Source organism: Heteronotia binoei, chromosome 14 (assembly GCF_032191835.1).
Source record: "Heteronotia binoei isolate CCM8104 ecotype False Entrance Well chromosome 14, APGP_CSIRO_Hbin_v1, whole genome shotgun sequence".
Lineage (NCBI taxonomy): Eukaryota > Metazoa > Chordata > Lepidosauria > Squamata > Gekkonidae > Heteronotia > Heteronotia binoei.
Window position 1 is genome coordinate 19,241,079 of NC_083236.1, and position 22,514 is coordinate 19,263,592.

At 42.8% G+C, this 22,514-nt stretch overlaps 1 protein-coding gene across 2 annotated transcripts in view; it reads right to left on the reverse strand.

The window, feature by feature from the left end:
- Positions 1-22,514, reverse strand: part of LOC132582150 (uncharacterized) — a 67,677-nt gene that overhangs the window by 35,741 nt on the left and 9,422 nt on the right. The gene's annotated exons all lie outside the window — the stretch shown is intronic.

Consider the following 22,514-nt stretch of genomic DNA (forward strand, 5'->3'; position numbering starts at 1 on the left):
GTACAAACAGGTCTGCTCTGTGTTTACAGCTTCATTCTGTAATTTTATCAAGTTTCCCCCCTGCTTTGGTGGAATGGTCCAGCTCTGACCGGCAGGCCCTTGTTCCACCTTCCCGCCAAGGTTTTCCCAACAACAGGAGGTGTTTTGCTCTCTCTGTTCAACTGCCACTGCCACCTGACCTTTGGAGGAATTGCCCACTGGGAGGATCAAGACTCCCAACTTCTGCCCTGACCTGGATAGCCCAGGCAAGCCCAATCTTGGAAGCGAAGCAGCGCGACTGCCTTGGAATACCAGTGTCAGGAGGCAGAGGCAGGCTGTATCAAGCCACTTCTCAGAATGTCCTCCATTCCCCAGTAAGGGTCACCAGAAATAAGCCATGACTTCCAGGTGTGCTTGCACACACACTCAAATGCAAAAATACACACACAAAAAGATTCTCAGCTTCCCTTCCAAGTTCTGAGGCCTTGCCTGTGTCTCCAGCTGCTCAGTGCTTGGTTACCACGAGGACAGCTTACGGCCTTGTACATCACTGGGGGAACAGCCATTGGTTAACTGACGGCCCTCTCCTTACTCCTAGTGCTCCTCTAGAAATAGCATGTCCAAGACGATTTGGCACAGAGAACCACTACCAAGATTAAGAGTTATAAACCATATATTAAAAAGAAAAATGTTCACAAGCATTCCTGTAGCACAGCACCAGGCTGAACAAGGGATTAAAAAGAAAAAGGTAAAACTCAATTCCTCTGTCCCTCCCTGTATACATGCCCTATCAAATGTTAAATACAAGGAAGGCTCCTTAGCTTCAAAAGTTACAATCATTCTACAGGGTTTCAGTTACCTTCAAGACTCTTTCAAGTGCGCAGGACAGTACATGGCAATGGCCACCTAGCACTGACCTCAGGTAAGAGTTCTGCCTGCCTCGATGGAATCAGCACAAAACAGACTTTTCTCCTTGCTCCCAGGAATTTTATCATCTCTCTTTCTCCACCCACTGACCAGATCAGGCTGGGTCAAACAAGCTTTTCCTGAAGTCTCCAAGAGTTTCTTCCAGAAGGCTTTCAGGTAGCTAATGCCTCCAAATCTCTGTTCTTGCCTGGGGGTGGAGGGGGACTGGACCATCCCGTAGTCTCTAGGTAGACCTATTAGCATTTCTGAAAAGGTGGCTGAGGTGAGACCAGAAAAGCAATTGGATTGACTTTGCTCTTCTTGCCTTTTCTGGGCCCAGAGACAAAAACTTTTAAAAATGCAAAATGAAGGTTTTGCTCAGTTCAGATCTTCAAAGAAACAAGGTATTTTTTCATACCCACTAATGCTAACAACCCTGAAATGCAACCATAAAAATGCAGAGAATACGAATCAGAGCATATGGAGTGGGGGATAGAGGAGTAGGGTTGCCGAATCCATGTTGGGAAACTCCTTGAGATTTGGGGATGGAGCTGGCATGGGGGGGCGGGGAAGGGAGAGAATCTTAGAAATGGCCCCACTCCATCCCTGTGTAAGTGCACAGTCTTGATCTCTACCCACTAAAATGATCCCTAGGTGTATTCTCCTACAACTGAAGCAGCTAGGTTGGCCTGGCATATCATTTGCACTAAGCTGGTGTTTTTCCCATTCACGCATAAGAATCTAGTCCAGGGGTAGCCAAACTTGCTTAATGTAAGAGTCATATAGAATAAACATAAGATGTCTGAGAGCCACAAGACATGAACATCAGATGTAGTAGGGAGGGAGGAAAATATATGGGGGAGGGAAAGGTAGAAAGAAAGCGACTTTAACTTGGCTTGGTGAAGCGATTTAAAGAGAGAAATGCCTTCTCCAAGCCAGCCGATGAGGAAGTGGGGGTTTCAAGAGCCGCACAATGTGTGAAAGAGTCACATGTGGCTCCTGAGCCACAGTCTGGCCACCCTTGATCTAGTCTTTTAGAAATCCTAAGACCGAGATAAATCCTAAGACCTAGGATAAATCCTAAGACTGAGATAAATAACAAGGGTGCTTTTTAGAAACACTGGGTGCTTAGTGGTCAAATACCCCTATCAGCTGACCAGAATTCAATCTCTCAGCTATAGTTAGCTGGAAATACATTTAATTAAAACTGGGGGAGGGGGGTTGTTTGAGCAGGAGTGCACAGGAATGCAATTCTGGCTGGCTTGGTGTCAAGCATGATATTTCTGGTTATTGAATTAATATGTATTATTGAACCCTCTTTTTCCCCTACTCCTTTCTGCTTAAGACTGCTCTTCAAAGCTTCTCCCCTCCTACCTAGTAATTCTAAAGGATTCAGAATATGCAAGTAACCTTGTCTTTGCAAGTAGATTGCCTCTCCCACCAGTTCCCATCCATACGTCTTATCAGTAAGCCAAGAATGTGTGGGAACTAGATGTTGTAGTGACCAAATGAATAGTTGATAGTACCCTTTAAACCTTCTCTGCAAATCACATCTGTATGTTATGCTTTTGAAGCTATCTACTATTGTGCCTTTGAAGTAGCCTTTAAGATTCCATGCTGTGTGAAACTGTATCGCTTCCAAGGTATCGTTCCTTGGAGAAAGAATTGGATTATCTATAAAAGGAGTCTTTGAATTAAACAAAAGCTTGGTTATTCGAAATACCGATGCTTGACATTGTGGAAGTGATCGTGCTTGGGAGTTAACTGAACTGGCAACTTTTTAACCGTATGGAGAACACCAGACAACGGCAAACTCCCTACATTCCCGGAGAGGAGACGAGGCGAATGCAGGGAGGAGGAAGCCGGGATGCGGACCCCTCCATGGCACATCCTAGACGCCCGTAGAGTTGCGGGGAGAGGGTCTCCTCTGCACATCCAACAACTCCTCATCAGCCCCAGAGGCTGGGAGCATCGAACCTCCACTACCCTGATAGAGTAGGCACCGGCTCGGAGAGAGGCGAGCCTGACGCGACCTTCCCGGTGGGTGTGGCAAGCGAGAGCGGCCAAAACGGGGTGCGAGCCGGAAGTGGTGGGGAACGAGACGAACCCCGATCGGAGGAGGAAGAATATGAGGATCCTGAACCCCCGTGCCCAGACAAGGAGGAAGAGGATCCCGAGGCTGAAGATTGAGGGATATTCCAGATGGTGAGAAGCGACATAGACGAAATGGCAAAGTGTTTGAGAGATGAAATGCAGGCCAACGCCACCTTCATGGTGCAAGAGATGAGAAGGCAACTGGAGAAAGTATTACCGCTGGCAGACCCCAGAGGGGCCCTAATACACCCTCCATTGAGGCAGCCAGCAGCACCACAACCTCCATTGCCACTCGTCCCTCGAGAATATGGTCGAGGGAGAGAACTGGATGCCACATTCAACGGGGATCTCGAAGAAGTAGAATACTTCTTCATCCAAGCCAATAGCTACATGCACTATTGGGGGAACACCTTCTCAGATGAATTCAGTTGAGTGGACTACTTGGGGTCGAAGCTGAAGGAAACTGCCAAGTGATGATACGTGAGTCTGTACTAAACCAGAAGTCCTGAGTTGGACACCGTGGCCGCTTTCCTCCAGGCGTTGCTGATGCAGTATGAAGACCCACTCCAAGAGACCCGAGCTCTGACCGCCGTGCGAGACATGCAGCAAGGGTCGAAGTCGGTGAGTGAGTATGTGGCCAAATTTCAAGCAAACATGGCTAAGGTGCAGGGCTGGAATGAGCTAATGAAAATCGAGCAGTTCCAGAGGGGCCTGAATGCTAGATAGATAGACAGATAGATAGATGATAGATAGATAGATAGATAGATAGATAGATAGATAGATAGATAGATAGATAGATAGATAGATAGATAGATAGATAGATAGATAAATTTATTGTCATTGTTCTCAAAAAAGAAAATGAGAGCAACGAAATGAGGTGCTCTTCCACAAACATACCAACACATCAACACCCACAAAAGGACATATACATAGACCATTTAAATACATCTAAAAACACATAACCATTCATAACCCTGCATTTAGCTTAACCACGGCGCTTGGATAGAAGCTGCCCTTGAATCTATTTGTCTTTGCCTTCAACACTCTATATCGCCTACCTGACGGTAAAATCTCAAATAGCAAGTGGCCCAGATGTGAAGGGTCCCTTAAGATCATTTGTATCTTCCTTCTACATCCCATATCATACAGATCCACCAATGAGGGGAGAGAACATCCACAAATCTTCTGTGCTCTCACCATCACTCTTTGGAGCACCCTTCTCTCTGCTTCCGTGCAGCTCCCAAACCACATGCAGAGGCAATAAGATAAAATGCTCTCAATGGAACTACGATAAAAGGCAACCAGCAGACTCCCTGACAGTTGTTGTGATCTTAAGAGTCTTAAATAGTATAGTCGTTGCTGGGCCTTTTTCTGTAGAGCTAAAGTATTTGCTCCCCAAGTTAGATCCTGTTTCATAGTAATTCCCAAAAACTTCCATTCTGTCACCTGTTCTACCATAACCCCATCAATAAACAACGGCTGAATGTCCAGACTACTCTTCCTATAATCCACTATAATTTCCTTCGTCTTATTTACATTAAAAATAAGATTATTTGCTTTACTCCAGAGGGACAGCTGATGAATTTCCCTCCAAGTGTGGGAATGCAAGCGTGTTGGACCAAGTACTACAACAAGCCCGCTCGACCACGCTGGTAGGGTGGGTGCAGCTAGCAGGGGAGGTCAAGACCAACATGAAAAGAGTGGCCCTACAAAGGCAGCAGCAGCAAGGGGGAAAGGGGGGACGTGAGTCTCAGTCGGGGGCAAAATCAGATGGGAAAAAGGCCAACCCCACAGGGGGAGCTAACAAACCAGCTACTCCACGATGTTGCTTTCGATGTGGGGACCTGAATCACCTGGCTGCCAATTGCCTGGAACAGCCTTAAGGGGCCCCTCCTTGCTCCAAAGCCCGGCACACAAAAGCCAAAGAAGAACGAAAGCCGCCTGAAGGACTCGGCGAAAGGGAGCACAATAGCCACAACTTCAGTGGACGAAGATACCATCATCATAGATGAGCTGAGCGAGATGTCCTGGGAAGATGAACCGGCGGAAAATGGGGACGACCTGCACTGAGAGGTGGCGAGTAGCGGGTCATGGAACTAACGGCACCACTAAGGGTGAGGATAACTGGATCTTTGTTTTTTGTTCCTCTGACATTATTAAACCTGAGGTTAAAGCAATTTATTCATGTTCGGGTCCCAATTGATTCGGGGTGCACAAGAGACATAATCACACCCAAGTTGGTGGAAGCCCTGAGCCTCCACAAAACTCAGTTGCTGCACCCCATACAATTTGAGCAGATGGACGGGACTATAATGAGAAGGGAGCCATGCATCGATCAGACTCAAGAAGTACCAGTGGGGCTAGAGAACCACTCAGATACCGAACTCTTTGTGATAGCCCCCTCTTCGTCCTTTGACATTGTATTAGAGGTAGGATGGTTGGCGAAACATGAGCCCAATATTAAATGGTGAGAACAGACTATAGACTTTACCGATAAGAAATGTGATCATCATCACTGGGACAAAACTTGGGGCCCTGATCCACCACCTAGAAACGAAAAACTGTGCTTGACAATAGAAGTTCACTCGATACCTAAGGAATACAGAGACTTGAGAAGAGTGTTTAGTGAAGAGGAAGGAAAAGAACTTCCTCCCCACCAGGACACTGAATGCTCCATAGAACTGATTCCTGGACAAGAGTTCCCCATAGCCAAACTCTACTCGATGAGGTGGGCAGAGAAAGCCGAGTTACGGAAATTTTTAGACAAAAATTTAAAAAGAGGTTTTATCCAGCCGGCTACGGCCCCCCACGCAGCTCCTGTACTCTTCAGAAAGAAGAAGGATGGGGGGCTCTGGCTTTGCATGGATTTTCGAGGAATTAATGGGATTTCTACCTTGAATGCCTACCCCATACCCCTAATCAAAGATCTGTTAAGCACGGTGTCTGAGGGAAAAGTTTTCACCAAACTAGACTTGCAGGACGCGTACTTCAGGGTGCGTATAAAGGAGGGGGATGAATGGAAAACTGCCTTCAATACCCCCATGGGTCAATTCGAATATCTGGTCATGCCATTTGGATTACATGGGCCCCCCATAGTTTTTATGAACTTCATAAATGAAGTATTATGCAAATATTTGTATGGGGGGGTCGTAGTATACCTGCACGATATATTTATTCCAAAGACTTACAATTACATGTGAAACTGGTGAGGGAAGTTTTGAGCACCCTATACGAGAACAAACTGTATGCCAAGCTGTCTAAGTGTGAATTCCACAAGACGGAGCTTGACTATTTGGGATACAGTGTGTCCGGGAGAGGATTAGCAATGGACCCCGCCAAAATCCAAGCGGTGTTAGATTGGGAACCCCCGAGGATACGTAGACAGCTCCAATCATTTCTCGGGTTCGCCAATTTTTACTGTAATTTCATTCAGGGGTTCGCGCAGACGATGCTACCCTTGACGGACCTCCTAAAAACAAAAGGGAAGGGTACCGAAGCTAAGAAACCAGGGGCGAGATTAGAATAGATAGTCAAATGCCAAGAGGCATTCAATAAACTGAAAAGGCTGTTCACTAGCGAACCTATTCTCGTTCACCCTAACGAATTGAAACCTTTCGATGTCGCTGTAGGAGCGATCCTGATGCAACCCGATGACGAGGGGGGGTTAAAGCCGTGTGCGTACATTTCCAAAAAGTTCTCCTAAGAGCAACAGAATTGGTCCGTCTGGGATAAGGAGGCGTTCGCAGTAACTTTTACATTGAAAACCTGGCGATCTAGGTTAGAAGGAGCAAGGGTCCCTTTTGAGATTTGGACAGACCATAAGAATTTAGAAGCCCTCACGGGACGGAGAAAGCTGACGGAAAAATAGATTCATTGGGCAGGTTTCTTCGCCAAGTTTGACTTTACTTTAAAACATATTCCAGGCTCAAAGAATTTTTTAGCAGATGCATTGTCTCGACTTCCTCAGCATAACAGCCAGAGGGAAGAAGTGATCGATTCCATCATCTCACCCCATCATTTAGTGGGGGCAGTGACTACCCGTTCCAAAGCTAAGAGGAATAACCTCGAAGAGAAATGGGGGGGGGAGAGACTGATTGCTGAAGTAGAGAAGGAAGGGGACCACAAGACCTTCAGGTTATCAAAGGAGACAGAGGATTCTGTTACAAAGAGGGGAAACTATGTACCCGCGAGCCTTAGAAAAGAAGTACTGCAATTTTTCCATAGTAGCAAACTGTCTGGACATTTTGGTTATGTGAAAATGTTGCATTTGGTGAATTGGCAGTTTTGGTGGCCTTCCATGAAAAAGGACATTTCTAATTTTGTAGCTTCTTGCCCAGTGTGCATCATGGCCAAGAAAAGGGGATGGAAATCTCTGGGGCTATTGCAGCCCTTAGTGGAACTCCCGGTGTCCCAAGAGAAAACAGTAATCTTGGTAGTGGTGGACACCTTTTCGAAACAGGCGCATTACATTCTATGCGCTCAACTACCTAGGGCAAAGAAACTGTTCTTCCAACATGTAGTTAAACTACACTCATTCCAAGACAAGGTCATTAGTGACAGGGGGCCTCAGTTCGTTGTCAACTTTTGGCGGGAGTTTTATAAATTAACAGGAATGGAGCAGGGTCTGAGCTCAGTGTATTACCCTCAGACTGACGGACAAACAAAGAGAGTGAATGCACTTCTAGAACAATATTTACGGTGTTTTGTGAATTACCAACAATCAAATTGGGTAGAGCTCCTGCCTTTCGTGGAGTATGGATACAATAATAGCGTGCATAGCTCTACCAAAACCTCCCCTTTCCTGGTGGTGAATGGGTATGAGGGAAAGCCTTTTCCATTGTTACCGGGTGGAACTACCCCGGACCTACCCTCCTATTTCGAACATTGGTGGGGAAACCTAGGGAAGGTGTGGAAAGCAATACAGGAAAACTTGGCAGCGGCTAAAGACACTTACAAAAAGCATTATGACTAGAGTCATACTCCAGTGTGGGACTTTAAAGTAGGAGAAACGGTTTTCCTTTCTACTAAGAATTTGCCTTTGCCTCAACCGTCCAAAAAACTAGCCTACAAGTTTCTTGGTCCATTCAAAATAAAGAGGGTTATCAACAAGGTGACAGTAGAACTGGAGTTACCTAAAATGTTCAGTAAAATCCACCCTGTTTTTCATTGCAGTCTACTCCGTCAAAATCCTGGAGCTACGCCTTGGCACCCTCAACCACAAACTCCACAACCTATCCAGATTGGGGGTCAGAGTCACCATGAAGTCAAGGAAATTTTGGATGCAAAATTAAAACAAGGGGTGTTGTATTTTTTAATTAGGTGAAAGCATTTCTCGCCAAGTCACGACGAATGGGTAGAGAGCTCAAATGTGAAGGCCAAATAATTAATTTAAAAGTTTTACAAACTGCATCCATCTAAACCCCGGAAGAAATCTTAGGGGGGGCAGTATGTCAAGCATGATATTTCTGGTTATTGAATCAATATGTATTATTGAACTCTTTCTTTTTCCTCTACTCCTTTCTGCATAAGACTGCTCTTCAAAGCTTCCCCCCACCTAGTAATGCTAAAGGATTCAGAATATGCAAGTAACCTTGTCTTTGTAAGTAGATTGCCTCTCCCACCAGTTCCCATCCATACATCTTATCAGTAAGCCAAGAATGTGCGGGAACAAGATGTTGTAGTGACCAAATGAATAGTTGAAGTACCCTTTGAACCTTCTCTGCAATTCACATCTGTATGTTATGCTTTTGAAGCTATCTACTATTGTGCCTTTGAAGTAGCCTTTAAGGTTCCACGCCGTGTGAAACTACGTATCGCTTCCAAGGAATCATTCCTTGGAGCAAGTATTGGATTATCAATAAAACGAGTCTTTGAATTAAACAAAAGCTTGGTTATTCGAAATACCGATGCTTGACAGTCAGGGGGTGTAGCCTAATATGCAAATATTTTGAAATTTTACATCTCTAACTCAAGAAATCCCTAGCTAACTTCAAACAGTCCTTTGGGGTCAGATGGACTGCACTTGAGGTACTAAAAGAACCTCTTGCATCTTTGAGAAATCCTGGGATGATACATTTCACTGTTCAAAAGTTAGCAAAAAGGAGAAAGAAGAATACCACACTGGTCAGCCTGACTTCAAAGGAATATATTATCTGTAAGTACCTTGAAAACACTGCAGTGATTAACTGAAGTCAGCATTATGTCAAGAATAAATCACGCCAAACATATTCTAAGTTTAGCTTGGTGAACCACAGGAACGCTGCAGATATATATTAATTTCAATAAAGCATTTGAAAAAGCTGTGCAGGGTATTTTGCTCTGCAAACTATCTAAATGCAGGCAAGATTCACAACTGAATGGAGAACTATAGTGGCATTTCAATGCCATTATAGATCAATAGAATTTCATCAACCTAGAGGGAGTCTCAAGTGGATGATGATGATGCAGGGTTGTTTCCTAGGCCTGGTCCTCTTCAGTATTTTTATCAATTATTTGGGGGGTGGGGGAGATCCTTATCAAATTTACAAATGACACCAAACGAGGAAGGACAGGAAAGATATCAGACAATAGAAATAAAATTGAAAATCACCTTGATTACTTTATTTGGTTACCGGGTGGAACTACCCCATTGTTCCACCCGGTAACATTGTATTTTTGCCCATTGAATTTAGGCAAAAAGATTTAAATTTAGCTGTGGTGCGACAACACAAAATGAAATTCAACCAAGACAAATGCAGAAGTCTTGTATTTAGACAAAAAGATTTAAATGTATGAGTGTAGGGTGTGAGGGACGGGAACATTTGACCTGGCAGTAGTATATGCGGAAAAGAGCTCAGGACCGTAGTTTAATCAGCAGTGTGATTGAGACACGAAAAAGGATGCATAAACCGACATATAGCATCCAAGTAATGACAAGTTCCACGCTTTTCTCAGAACTGCACTTTTTAAGCACTATTTCAGCTAGGGATAACATAACAAGAAATGAGTTGGGGGTTTCCTAATATTTCTCCTGTTAGAGGTTTCCTCTATTTTTATAGAGGAATAATGCTTCTCTCTCTGAGAAATGCTAGTGTATTGACAACGTCATATAACATAACCAAAAGGCTTCTTTGGCCTCATTTTAAAATTAGTATATAACTGTTAAGAGCCCTGTGGCACAGAGTGGTAAAGCTGCAGTACTGCAGTTCTAAGCTCTGCTCACGACCTGAGTTCGATCCCGGCAGAAGCTGGATTCAGGTAGCCGGCTCGAGGTTGACTCAGCCTTCCATCCTTCCGAGGTCGGTAAAATGAGTACCGAGCTTGCTGGGGGGAAAGTGTAGATGACTGGGGAAGGCAATGGCAAACCACCACGCAAAAAGTCTGCTGTGAAAACGTTGTGAAAGCAACGTCACCCCAGAGTCGAAAATGACTGGTGCTTGCACAGGGAACCTTTCCTTTCCCTTTTTTAGATAACTGTTATTAATGTTGCAGAGTACTATCATTCTGTAATGGGGGTCAAAAGTGCTGTAAAGTTGCAGCTGACTTACAGCAACATAGGGTTTTTGAGGAAGTTGAACAGAAGTGGTTTGCTATCGCCTGCTTCTGTGTAGCAACCTTGGACTTTCTTGGTAGTTTGCCATCCAAGTATAACCATGACTGACCCTGCTTAGGTTTCAAAACCTGACAAGATCAGGCTAGCTTATGTCATCTGGGTCAGGGCAGATAATATCATGGCACTATAAAACTGCAGTAATATAATGCGACAACACTGAAAACAGAGCAGATCTTCAGAAATGTTTCATTCCCACATAATATCCATAATCAAAACTCTTAAGATGTTATATTACTAAATGGCAAAGTATTGTAACACTGCCGTCTGCTCAACATTGCACTGTGTCTCAGTTATTATTAATAAATTTTATTTTTACATCACCCATTCCCTGCAAACAAGGCTCAGAGCAGTGTACAATAGGTAACACATCATATTGTATCAATTAAAACATTAAAACTACACTGAAAAATTCAGTCAGATTTAAGTCAGATGGTGGTCTAGATTTCTAGTTATGCTGCCACCCTTGCAGATGCCAGCCAGAATAAAAACCATTGCTGTCTTCAACTGAATGTTGGAAGAACATCTCTGCCCTGCATCTCCTGCAGAACTGCATCAAGCCCCACAGGACATGGATGTTACGTGACAGATTTCCACCAGGTTGGGCCAAGGCATTAAAACCTGGGCTGGGGTCCACAAGCAAGTTCTTATCAGCAGAGTGTAATGCCCTTTTGGGAGGTGAGGAGGTAATGCCAGGTAAGCCTAACCTGCAAGTACAAACACTCCACAGCAGCAATTCATTCTTGTTTCCAAATCAGTGCCCAATAAATCTAAAAGTGACCAAAGTTCAGTAGTGTACTTTATCCCATGACTGCTTTATGCCCCCCCCCCACAACAGCTGATCATCAAGTATATCCAGCTAGTCTCGTATCTACTATACTAACTTACCCGCTATTCTCTGCAATGACTACTTCCATCATCTGAGTAGGGACTTCTGTATATGCCATCCCAGGGCTTTTGTAGCAGGAACTCCTTTGCATATTAGGGTGCACCCCCCTGATGTAGCCAATCCTCCAACAGCTTACAGTAGGCCCTGTACTGAGAGCCCTGTAAGCTCTTGGAGAATTGGCTACATCACGGGTGTATACCCTAATATGAAAAGGAGTTTCTGCTACAAAAAAAGCCCTGTGCCATCTTATAAAATGGGCAACATCAACTGCCACTTACAATGTACATTCTCTGTTGTGCTCCACACCTTGTGAAATAGTCTGCCTAACTGGTTCCCATGCTTCTGTCATTCTACAAACTATGTAAATCTGTTCAAGAGGGCATTTTTATAAGGGAAACAGGGCTATATTGTAACAAAATAGACTTGGAAAATTATTTAATAAAAGGAACTGGACTATGAGCTATTCCAGTGTGTATCGTATGTATTACTGTATTCTCAATGCATTTTTAATACTTACATAACACCATGTTCTGAATTAACGTATCATGTTTGTGTTTTGATTCAGGCTGCTGTAATCCTAGCCAATAATAGTCCTTATCAGCTGTCTCATCTTATTGATTGCATTGATTTACATTGTGTAATCTGCCTCGAACCTCACTGAGAATGGTAGGTGATATAGTAAATGAAATGAAAACAAGTACAAAGAGATCCAACATTGCCAGTTCAGGGAATATGCATCCAGGGAATAGTAGCAACGATCTCCAATTCTAAAATAAATATATAGCAGCCCAGAAACAGACAGTTCAGTTTTTTTTAAAATTCACTTTCTCACTGAGACCCAAAAATGGATTACACAGTGCAAGTAAATACAATCAACATAAAGAGAAGTAATGTACTAAGGCTTGGAATACAGAAATATGTACTTTATCCCTGTATTGCTAGACATCCTTATAGGAGATGATCTTTAGGTATATTGAGACTGCAGGAGTAACAGTTTGTTTTCAAGTTACAAAACTGAAGCTAATAATACATAAACAAAAAAAGCAGAAGATCCAAGTGAGTAACAGAATGAACAATATGTGGTAATTCAAAACCAAACAAAACCAGTTTCTGCACTGCATTCAACCTCATACTGCACTTTGTTCCAATAGTGGAGGCAGCAATGGCAATAATTGCCTTTTGCCTGTACTCAAAGACCCCAAAACTTGAAAGTGAAACTTGACGTTGCTCTATATCCCAGAAATAATCTACATATATATCACAACTACTCTTTAAGTACATCCAGATAGTAAGAACAAGTATTTCTAAACTGGTATTGTAGAACAATATGTACACACTCCAGATAGGGTTGCCAATTCCCAGGTGGGGGCAGGGGATCCCCCGGTTTGGAGGCCCTCCCCCCACTTCAAGGTCATCAGAAAGCAGGGGGAGGGGAGGGAAATGTCTGCTGGGAACTCTATTATTCCCTATGGAGATTTATTCCGATAGAAAATCAGAGAATTGATCCGCAGGTATCTGGGGCTCTGGGAGGGGGCTTTTTTTGGGGGTAGAGGCACCAAATTTTCAGTATAGCATCTAGTGCCTCTCCCCAAAATACCCCCCAAGTTTCAAAAGGATTGGACCAGGGGATCCAATTCTGTGAGCCCCAAAAGAAGGTGCCCCTATCCTTCATTATTTCCTATTGAAGAAAGGAATTGAAAAGGTGTGCCGTCCCTTTAAACGTGATGGCCAGAACTCCCCTTGGAGTTCAATTATGCTTGTCACAGCCTTGATCTTGGCTCCACCCCTAATGTCTCCTGGCTCCACCCCCAAAGTCCCCAGATATTTCTTGAATTGGACTTGGCAACCCTAACTCCAGATGCCCTTGTCAGGTACAAGAAAAGACAGCTAGATCATTTAAGCATGTCAAACTATCAAACATTCTGTAACTCAAAGGGCAACACTGTAAACTCCAATGCTGATTTGGCTGCTGCTCAACCTGTAAACTGATCTGTTAGTAGCCCCATTTCAGATCAGAAAAACTTTGCCCTCCTCAAAGCACCCAACAATTCACCTATGTGGGGCACTGGACAAACATCTGGCTGAGTGATAGTGTTTAGTTTACAATAATCCACAGCCACCTGGCTGCTATACTAACATACTGGAGTTTCCATGCACTGGACCATGGTTTGATCACCCCAATGGCAGCATGTCCTCCTCTCCCTCACCATGCACTAGTCTACTTCCTTAGAACGTAGTGGAGATGAATCTGTGTGGTCACCATTAAAAATAGATTATTCAGTTTGGGCAGTCCACTCTGGTTTAGCTGAGGAAATGTGAGCAAAACAGACTACCACCCATTGCATCTGTGCCTTCTGTGTAACTGTCAGGATAGGGGAAAGGATAGCTCTTGAATCCCTCTCTCCTTCTGGCTGCCAGCCCATAAATCAATATGCCACCTGCTCTCAGTTTCTTCAAAATCAAACCCTTTCCCCCTCCTGGGAGGGGCTCACCTCCTGTTTGAGTAACTTGTGGAGTTTCCAGCTGCTCTGAGCAAACTGCACTCCCTTCTGCCTATTTGCCCAAAGGCTACTGCTCTCCTCTCCCAAACTCTGCCAGTTTGTGAGCTGGCTCTTTCCAGCTGCCGAGACAGGAGGGGATGACGTGGGATGCTCACCTATGAATGTGTGGCTTCTTATAAAGATGTAAAATTTCCAGAAATTTTGAAGCCACAGGGGAAGGAAAAAACAGTTTGTCTTTTCAGAACAATTGAAATTTTGGAAAAACTGAAATATGAAGTACTTACTATCCTATCAAACAAACTAATTTTACTGTTTTAACATAAATCATTTATGACTTAGCATATACAACTGCGGTACTTCACATATTTTTGGAATGTAAAAGTTATAAATGCCTGGGTTTTTGACAAGCGAACCTGCAAATATACTCAGTATTTGAGAGAAAACTGCAAACTAATGCTCCCTATGCTACCTCAGTATACGTATCTTAATTTTTGCTCTCTGAAAAGTAGGAAAATAGGAGTTAAACAGACAATACAGGCTTTGTGGTAAATATTATTCAACCAGAAAAAAGAGTCACATACAATAAAATGAGCAGCACATCATGATAATGCACTTAGATTTTCTAACATTAAACCAATGAACTATTTAGCAGTATATTATCAGCATACAATTATAACATTTTAATAATGTATAAAATTAGTTACATTTAAAAATAAAAATACCAGCATTTCAAGTCTCTAAACTGAATCAATTGCTGAAACTTATGATCGAGTCTTCATTTCTGTCCTCAATGCAACTTTTTGAAAAACTTGAGGTCTGCACAAATTGAAACAAGTTTCTCACTCTTTCGTGTTAGTTTGTTTCTTGATTTCATATGACCAGAAGATGGGGGAATCTGTGGAAGCAGTGAAGCTCTGTTGTGCATAGTCTTGTCACCATGTTGTGTTTGTCAGAGTTCCAGACTGCACTCTTTGACCAAATTCCTGATGATGTCCTCTACTCTGCAGTTAGAGAGAATCCTTCCAGCAAGTGCTGCTTGTTAGCTAATCCAGTCAAATGCTGCAAGAATGCTATCATCACTGACGTTACAGCATTTGAATCTTGGTTCCAAGAGATTTGCCACTGCATGCATTGGCTGTCAACAAAATTATTCTTGTTTTTTTAAATCAAATCTTTCACCTTTCTTTCTTCCAAACTTGTAAGTGGTGATGCACTTAAATTTTGAAATACAATTAATTTTATCTGTGCAATAAGGCGAGGAATGTCTACTGGCAGTTCAGATGCAGTGTCTGCCAAAAGAAAATGGATGAAGAACCTTCAAAGAGTTCTGCAGCGAACCCAGAAGGTATCTTAATCAAGAACAGTGTTCTATACAATATAAGCTACTTTAGGCTCTTCAGTTATAATTGCTTCTTGAAACACTTGCTTTTAGTAAACTTTCAAATGATAGTACGATACCACCCCATCTAGTTTTACTACAGAGAATGAGTGTTACTATTTTATTCTTATCATGCTCTCTCGTGCTTCTTCTTAAAGACTGCAGCGACAATATGAGTAGACTTTACATATTTTATAATTTGTTTTGCTTTTCTGTACACCTTTTCCACTGTTTTCAACTTCATGAAATCATTAAGAAGCAGGTTCAGGCCACGGGAAGCGCATCCAATCGCAGTAGTTTGTGGAAATTTGCTTACTGTGATATCCCATGCTGCTTTTATATTGCACTTGCATTGTCATACACCAGAGCAAACAAAATAGGAGTCAAGTTGCACCTTTAAGACCAACTTAGTTTTATTCAGAACGTAAGCTTTCATGCGCTCTCTAAGCACACTTCATCAGATGAGGAATCCGGTACAGTGAGCAGAGCCACACATAGCTGGTAGTCAGTGTGGCTTTGCTCAGTGTGGCTATGTGTCGCTTTGCTCACTGTACCGGATTCCTCATCTGATGAAGCGTGCTTAGAGAGCACACGAAAGCTTACATTCTGAATAAAACTAAGTTGGTCTTAAAGGTGCAACTTGACTCCTATTTTGTTCTACTACTTCAGATCAACACAGCTGACTACTTGGATCTACCAAAGCAAACAGTTTACAATTCCCAACATTTTCTATGACTTCACATAATTTTTTGCTAATGTATTCTGCAATGTGTCTATTCTCTCCTACTTCAATGCTTTTGTAAAACACTGGTTGAGGTGTTATCACAAAATTTATTATTCCTTCTCCCCAAATATTTGTTCACCTATATTTATGGACTGCAACAGACGGCGATTCATTGATTTTTGCTGAACACATTGCATTACATGTTCATATTCAGATTCTATAAGAGGTTTGGTCAAAGAATATCTACTGGGAAAATGATATGAAAGTTGTAATAATTTAAATACTTCCTACCAGTATTTTCAGTGATCATGAATGCTGTCCCAGAGGCAGACATGGCTCTTGAAAGACCTTGGTCAGTTTTTTCCCTTGATCTTCAGGTGTCATCTTTTCTATTAATGAGGTTAATATTGGAACTGTTTTGCATGCCATTGGTGGAGATACCAGTTCACATCACCATATGAGGCTGACTGGGCAAAACCTTGTGATACAGATGTCACAGAAAAAGCAGGGCTTCTGAATCAATATGATTCGGTGCTACTTCCACTGCCATCAATCTCACTTATACTCATGAAAGATTCTTTAATGCCTGCAGGTCGTTTTTTACATGTAAGGATGTGACTGGTCATCCTGGTAGCATTTGGAAATACATATTTTATTTGGCAGTATTTTCACAACACAGTCTTTTCCCCAGAAGGATCTGAAGTGTGGAAATGCTTCCGTATGTTGGAAGATGGGCCACTTCATTTTGCTAAGGAGAAATAAGAATATTTAATGCTGCTGAGTGTATATATATATATGAACACTGTAGAGCTGATGCCTGCATTTCACACTTTTTGTAATAGGGGCCTGGGAGGGGTGGCCTCTAGTTCCACCCTCCAGGCATCCCAACAAATCCCTGCCCACAGGGGGAGTATGCCGATATTAGGCATCAGTGAGTGAGAGGCTGTGAAACATGGGTGAGGTGGCGTGGGGGAAGGAGGAGAGTAAAGTGGAGACAAAGTCTTTTAATGGCCTCAGATGGAGTTTGGGGAACCAAGAGAGATACAGGGGGAAACTACCAGGAGTACAGTTAGGCTTTGCCTGCAGGACAGGTTCATAAAACTATGGGGCTGATAAAGTGGTAGGAATTCCTGTGTTACCTTAGGGAAAGAGTAAGTTAGGGACTTGTGAGGGCATTCTGGATACTATCCCAACAGACAAGCTGACCCTGTTTCAGAGATTCTTGGGTTTAAGAAGCAATTCTAATTAAAATCATTCTCTCTCTCTCTCTGACCGAAAACCCTGTCAGTCCAGTAAAGCTGTGGGTGTGTGAAACTTTAACTGTTTAAAGAAAAACTCTGCTGTCCCTTGCTGTAAAGAATCACAACTTGTTATATCCCTTGTCTTATCCTCTAAACCACTATGCATTGAGTCTTTTTAAAGAAGAGACAATGGACTGTTCTGTTGTGAAAGGGAGGCATTGGTGGTGAATCACTGAAGGAGACACGGAGGGGGGAGTAGTAGAAAGTACCTCAAATTCCTCCTATTTTACCTCCCCAGGCTTCCTCTACAATAGCAGCACATAATCCAGCACAATTATTCATTAAAACAACCCATAACTTTAAAAAAAACCCTTGGTCACTGCTCCTGGAAGGTGTGATGGGGACCAAGGGGAGCCGAGAGAGCACCTGGCTGGCACAGGGCCTCCCCAGCCAGACCGACTGTGAACCCCTTCTCTCAGACTTTATTACTAAAGTTAAGGAACAATTTGATCATAAAATATTCAAGTGGTAGAAATAAACTACCATTTACATAAAACTTGTTATCAAAACACATTGATTAAATTATTTGTATGGTTTTATTTTGAATTCACATTAAATTGAAACTCTTACCTTTCAACAATATCTGGACAGCTAGATGTAGTTGAACCTAGATGCTGCCTCCTTCCTTCTTGTGGCTACTGGTCAGATAAGAGCTCAGTTCTCAATGAAGCTTTCAGAGTTCTCCACTGATGCTTTGGCGCAGTTTCTGTCCCACCTCCTTCTGAGCAAGGCAGGGCAATAAGCTATTTGTTAACCGTTCTGTGGGTATATGTCTCTCAGTGTTGAAGGAAAAGGGGAAAAGGCCTAGCACAAGGTCAACCACGAGTCAGATTAAAAAGCACAAAAGGAGGCATGTAACAGTTGAAGAGCAAGTTTATCTGGTGCAGTTTTAAAAGGCTGAACCAGAACTATATAGTCTGCCAAATTCAACTAGCATGAGTCAAAGACAGTGCTGCTCCAGAATCATACTGTTCTCAGCCCTCCCCTATGTAATATAAACTCTTCTAGTGATTTAGGCACTTCTTCCTCTTTTGGGAACAGCACAATACTTAATACATGAACAAGTCAGGGTGTTGGTCTGAAGCAACAGAACAAAGTTAGAGTCCAGTTTAGAGTTAGAGTCCAGTTTAAGACCAACAAAGTTTTATTCAATGTGAGTTTTCATGTGCAAGCACACTTTGTCAGACACTGAAATGGAATTAGAAGCAGCAGTTGTACATATAGTGGGTGGCCATCAAATTAGCATACAAAATAGTGAAGATGTTAATCTGTTAATTAAAAGAATAACAAGCTTGGTTTTATGGGCATCATCTGCCTGGGCTCAGATGCTGGGGAAGGGCTCAGCCTGCACATAAAAGTTCACCTTGAATAAAACTTTTGTCGCTCTTAAAGGTGCCGCTTGACTCTAACTTTGTTCTATTTGACGAGGTGTGAGGTTTCCCAACTGATTATCTTTCAAACAGGGACAGTTTCACATCAAATGTTTATCTTGCTGATGGTTAAAACACTTTCTGGGATCCTTCCATCACCGCTAATCCATATCAGATGTCTCCCAAGGTGTCTCTATGGCTGGTACCAGTGCTCATGACTTGGTATTCTAAGTGTGATGCTGTTGAAGATAGACAATCTCCACCTCCAAATGTTCTCTGTGGTTTAAATTAATCAAGAGAAACCAAGTTAGAACTTCCTACCTGTCTAGCATTTCCCTCATAATCTCAGAGTAGCATTTACAACCCTTCAGTCAACAATGTTATTTATGATTAATTTTTATGCTTTATTTCTGTCTATGTGACTGATCACAATGACTTCTGGCCACATACAATAAATGCTACTACTACTTTCTGGGACCCTGCTTGCCTTTTTGGGGACAGGTGGGGTGGGATGGGTGTGCTGTGGAACAGATGTAGCCTTTGGCGCCTTGGTCCTAGCTGTCATTTCAAGATCAGTCCACTCTGCTGCTTCTGCATGCTGCCTGGATTCTTGCTCACAACTCTCTCAAATGTAAAGGGAGCCCATCTGAAAGCTTTTCCCGGGACAACAGCTGGATCATGTCTTCTACAAAGGCTGTTTCCGACCCTTCTGCTCATCTGGACATAGAACATTCTATGCACACAGCAGGTGTGCCTGGAGCTCACCTTGTTCCCTTTGCATGGCTAGTACCTGTTGCCTGCACAACTCTGGGCACACTCCTAAACTCCCTCTTGCCTTCTGTTTCAACAGTGCACAACTGCAGAGAGAGCGCTCCTTCCATCATTTTTCCTAGAAGATCTGATAAGAGAATGCAATATGAGAACCTGCTACCTTCAAGTTGTCCTCCTTTGGCAAATAAACACACAAACTTTATTAGAAATAACTGGCAACTCTCACCGGCATTATCTTTGCCAAACTTACTGGGACAACCTCCATAGGGCTAGGAGCAGTCATGTGTCCCTCCATCCACTGCCTTTGTGTCATACCTTCCATGGCTTCTCATTGAGCCAAGCAAGCAGCTTCTGCCTGCATATGCAAGCAGAGTCTGCTCTTTCTGTCCATACAGACTTCTTTCTGTCCATTGCTGAAGCCAATGGCACCATTGCTGCTCTCTTTCTGTCCACTGCTGAAGCCAATGGCACCATTCTTTCGTGAGAATTGGTGGTTGGTTTCCTCTGAGCTGTTTGTGCACTTTTTCAGCACCTCTTGCCTCTCTTCCCTGAGAACTGTCACAAGTTGCCTGGAATGATGCTGTGGTGGCTTGGAATCCTATTGTCCCATCTCTCACCATATCCTGTGGAACTTGAAATGACAAAGAGACTTCTTCCCCCTCACTTGCCTTGCTATTCCCAGCTGGGATGTCTGTGAGAGTGTTACCCTTCATACTTTGCTTATTAGATTATTTTCCCGTTTCTGCTAAGATTCTTTTTTCATCTCTGACTTCTTTCAAAACAAAACCCTCCTGCATCAGCTGGCACCCAATTTCCCCACTCAAATGTGTTGACTACAAACTTCTAGACTGAACGGAATTCTTAGTAAAATTTCAACTGGCTGCTATCTGTATCATGAAGTTGGGTTCCTCATTCTCCCGTCACAATCTAAAACAGCAAGTGGCCAAGAGAGCTGAGTTGGTCTGCAGATGCATGCTCTGGGATATCCCACCTTTCTATGGGAGTTCCCTTTTTCTCCCCCGCCCCAAGGTGATGCATGTTGGAATTAAAAAAAAAAACCCTAAACATACACTGTTAGGTCTGAACTAGCCAAGACTGAGAAAAAAATGGGTCTTAAGGCTGTAGAGGATAACTCGATGCTATTCTGCTATTGGTTTTTAACTTTGTACCACTTGGCATTCCAAACCCCACCAGCTATATGTGGCTCTGCTTACTGTCCTCATTCCTTGTCTGAAGAAGTGTGCATGCACACGAAAGCTTACGTTCTGAATAAAACTAAGTTTGTCTTAAAGGTGCAATTGACTCCTATTTTGTTCTACTGTTTCAGACCAACATGGCTGCCTATTTGGAACTATCTTGATGGAATGCTGAGTGTGCCACAGAAGGAAAAATGAAAAACTCTTATGCTGGGAATTATAAGGGAACGGATTGAAAATAAAATCCAAATGGCCAATATAATAATGTCCCTGCATACACTTATAGTATGGCATTGTTTGAATAACATGTATAATTCTGGTCACCACATCTCTTCTCCCCCCCCCCCAAGAAACTGCAGAGGGGGGTGTCTCCCGTTGGCAGCCACAAAACTAGCAGCTCGTTACCTTTCAGGCTACTGAAATCAAATGAAGCAACATGGGCTTGCAGACTTTCCCCTCGCAACACGCAGAAGTTTCTGTCAACTCAAACCTGCTGTTCAGTTCAACAAAGTGTGTATTGTTTTTAAACAGCAAAGTTCTTCTTGGATAGCAACAAATGTTTGGTGGTATCAGGAAAAAAGAGCACAAAATATTATTGAGAAACTTTTCTTCTGCTTTGACTATACCACTGTACGGCATACTCTTACTGCAAAAGGATGGGACAAAGCTTGTCCACCTGCGTAATCCACAGGCTTTTAAAAGATGTACCATATGCTTGCAAGACTGGGCCCAGATGGAATTCCTATCAGCCCTAGGTAGTACAAGTGTAACCGACCAGAATAGCACAGGAATGTGGTAGCTTGTTCATAAGCGGATAACAAAAACTTTTCGTCGCAAGGATCTTGCTAATTTGTCAAAGCCAAACGTCCAAGTTTTACTTTCCAACGATTTTCACAATTAGAAGATTTAGGAAAATGACTTTCTCACTAAGTCGTTGGGGAACACTGATTTTCACTACTTTTCCAGTCAGACTTCAGCCACCCAAGCCATTGCACCCTAGGACTTGCTGGCAAACATGCCCATACCTCTCAAGAGAGAAAAGGAGGACCCTGCTACTATTGGAGGGATCAAGGGTCCATAGATTAATGATAGAGTATCTCTTTTACATTGAGAAGATTTCAGTTCAATCCCCAGCATTTCCAGTTAAAAGTATCAAGTAGTAGGTGATTTCAAAGACTTCTATTTGAGTCCCTGGAGAGCCATGGCCAAACAAAGTGGACAATACTGACCTTGATAGAGCAACGGTCTGATTTAGTAGAAGGTCCCTTCAAGTGTATACATGTCTCCATGCTTCACACTTTCAGACTTTAAGAGTTCAAGTGTTAGAGGCAGATGAATCGTCCATTACCAGGATTATAACAGCGGCTCATCCTCAGTAACACACTCTATTTTGAGTTGCAAAAGGAGATTACGCTTCTGTCCTGAATGACTCCCCCCCGCAAAAAAGAAACCAAAGGCAGTGAAAGCAAACACAAAAAGTCTCACAAAAAGCTAAAATTTCTTGTTACCAGATTAAGCAAAAAAGAAACACATCAACTTCCTTCAGAAACCATCTTACTGGATCAGAATGATGGGCTACCCAGATCTTTACCATACCTCAAACAGGACAGAAATTAATTCTTGATGCAATTTGAACCAAAATACTAAACAGACAGATGATTCATTCTTGGCCTCACAGACTAATATAAGCAAAGCTTCAAACAATAGTGCTGAAGGGGGAAATGTTTTTATTTTGTCAACACAGTCTGCATTTGAGACAGTATTCCCAACAGGACACAGTTTAAACTCTCCAGACAATAACTTCAAAATGCCAATAA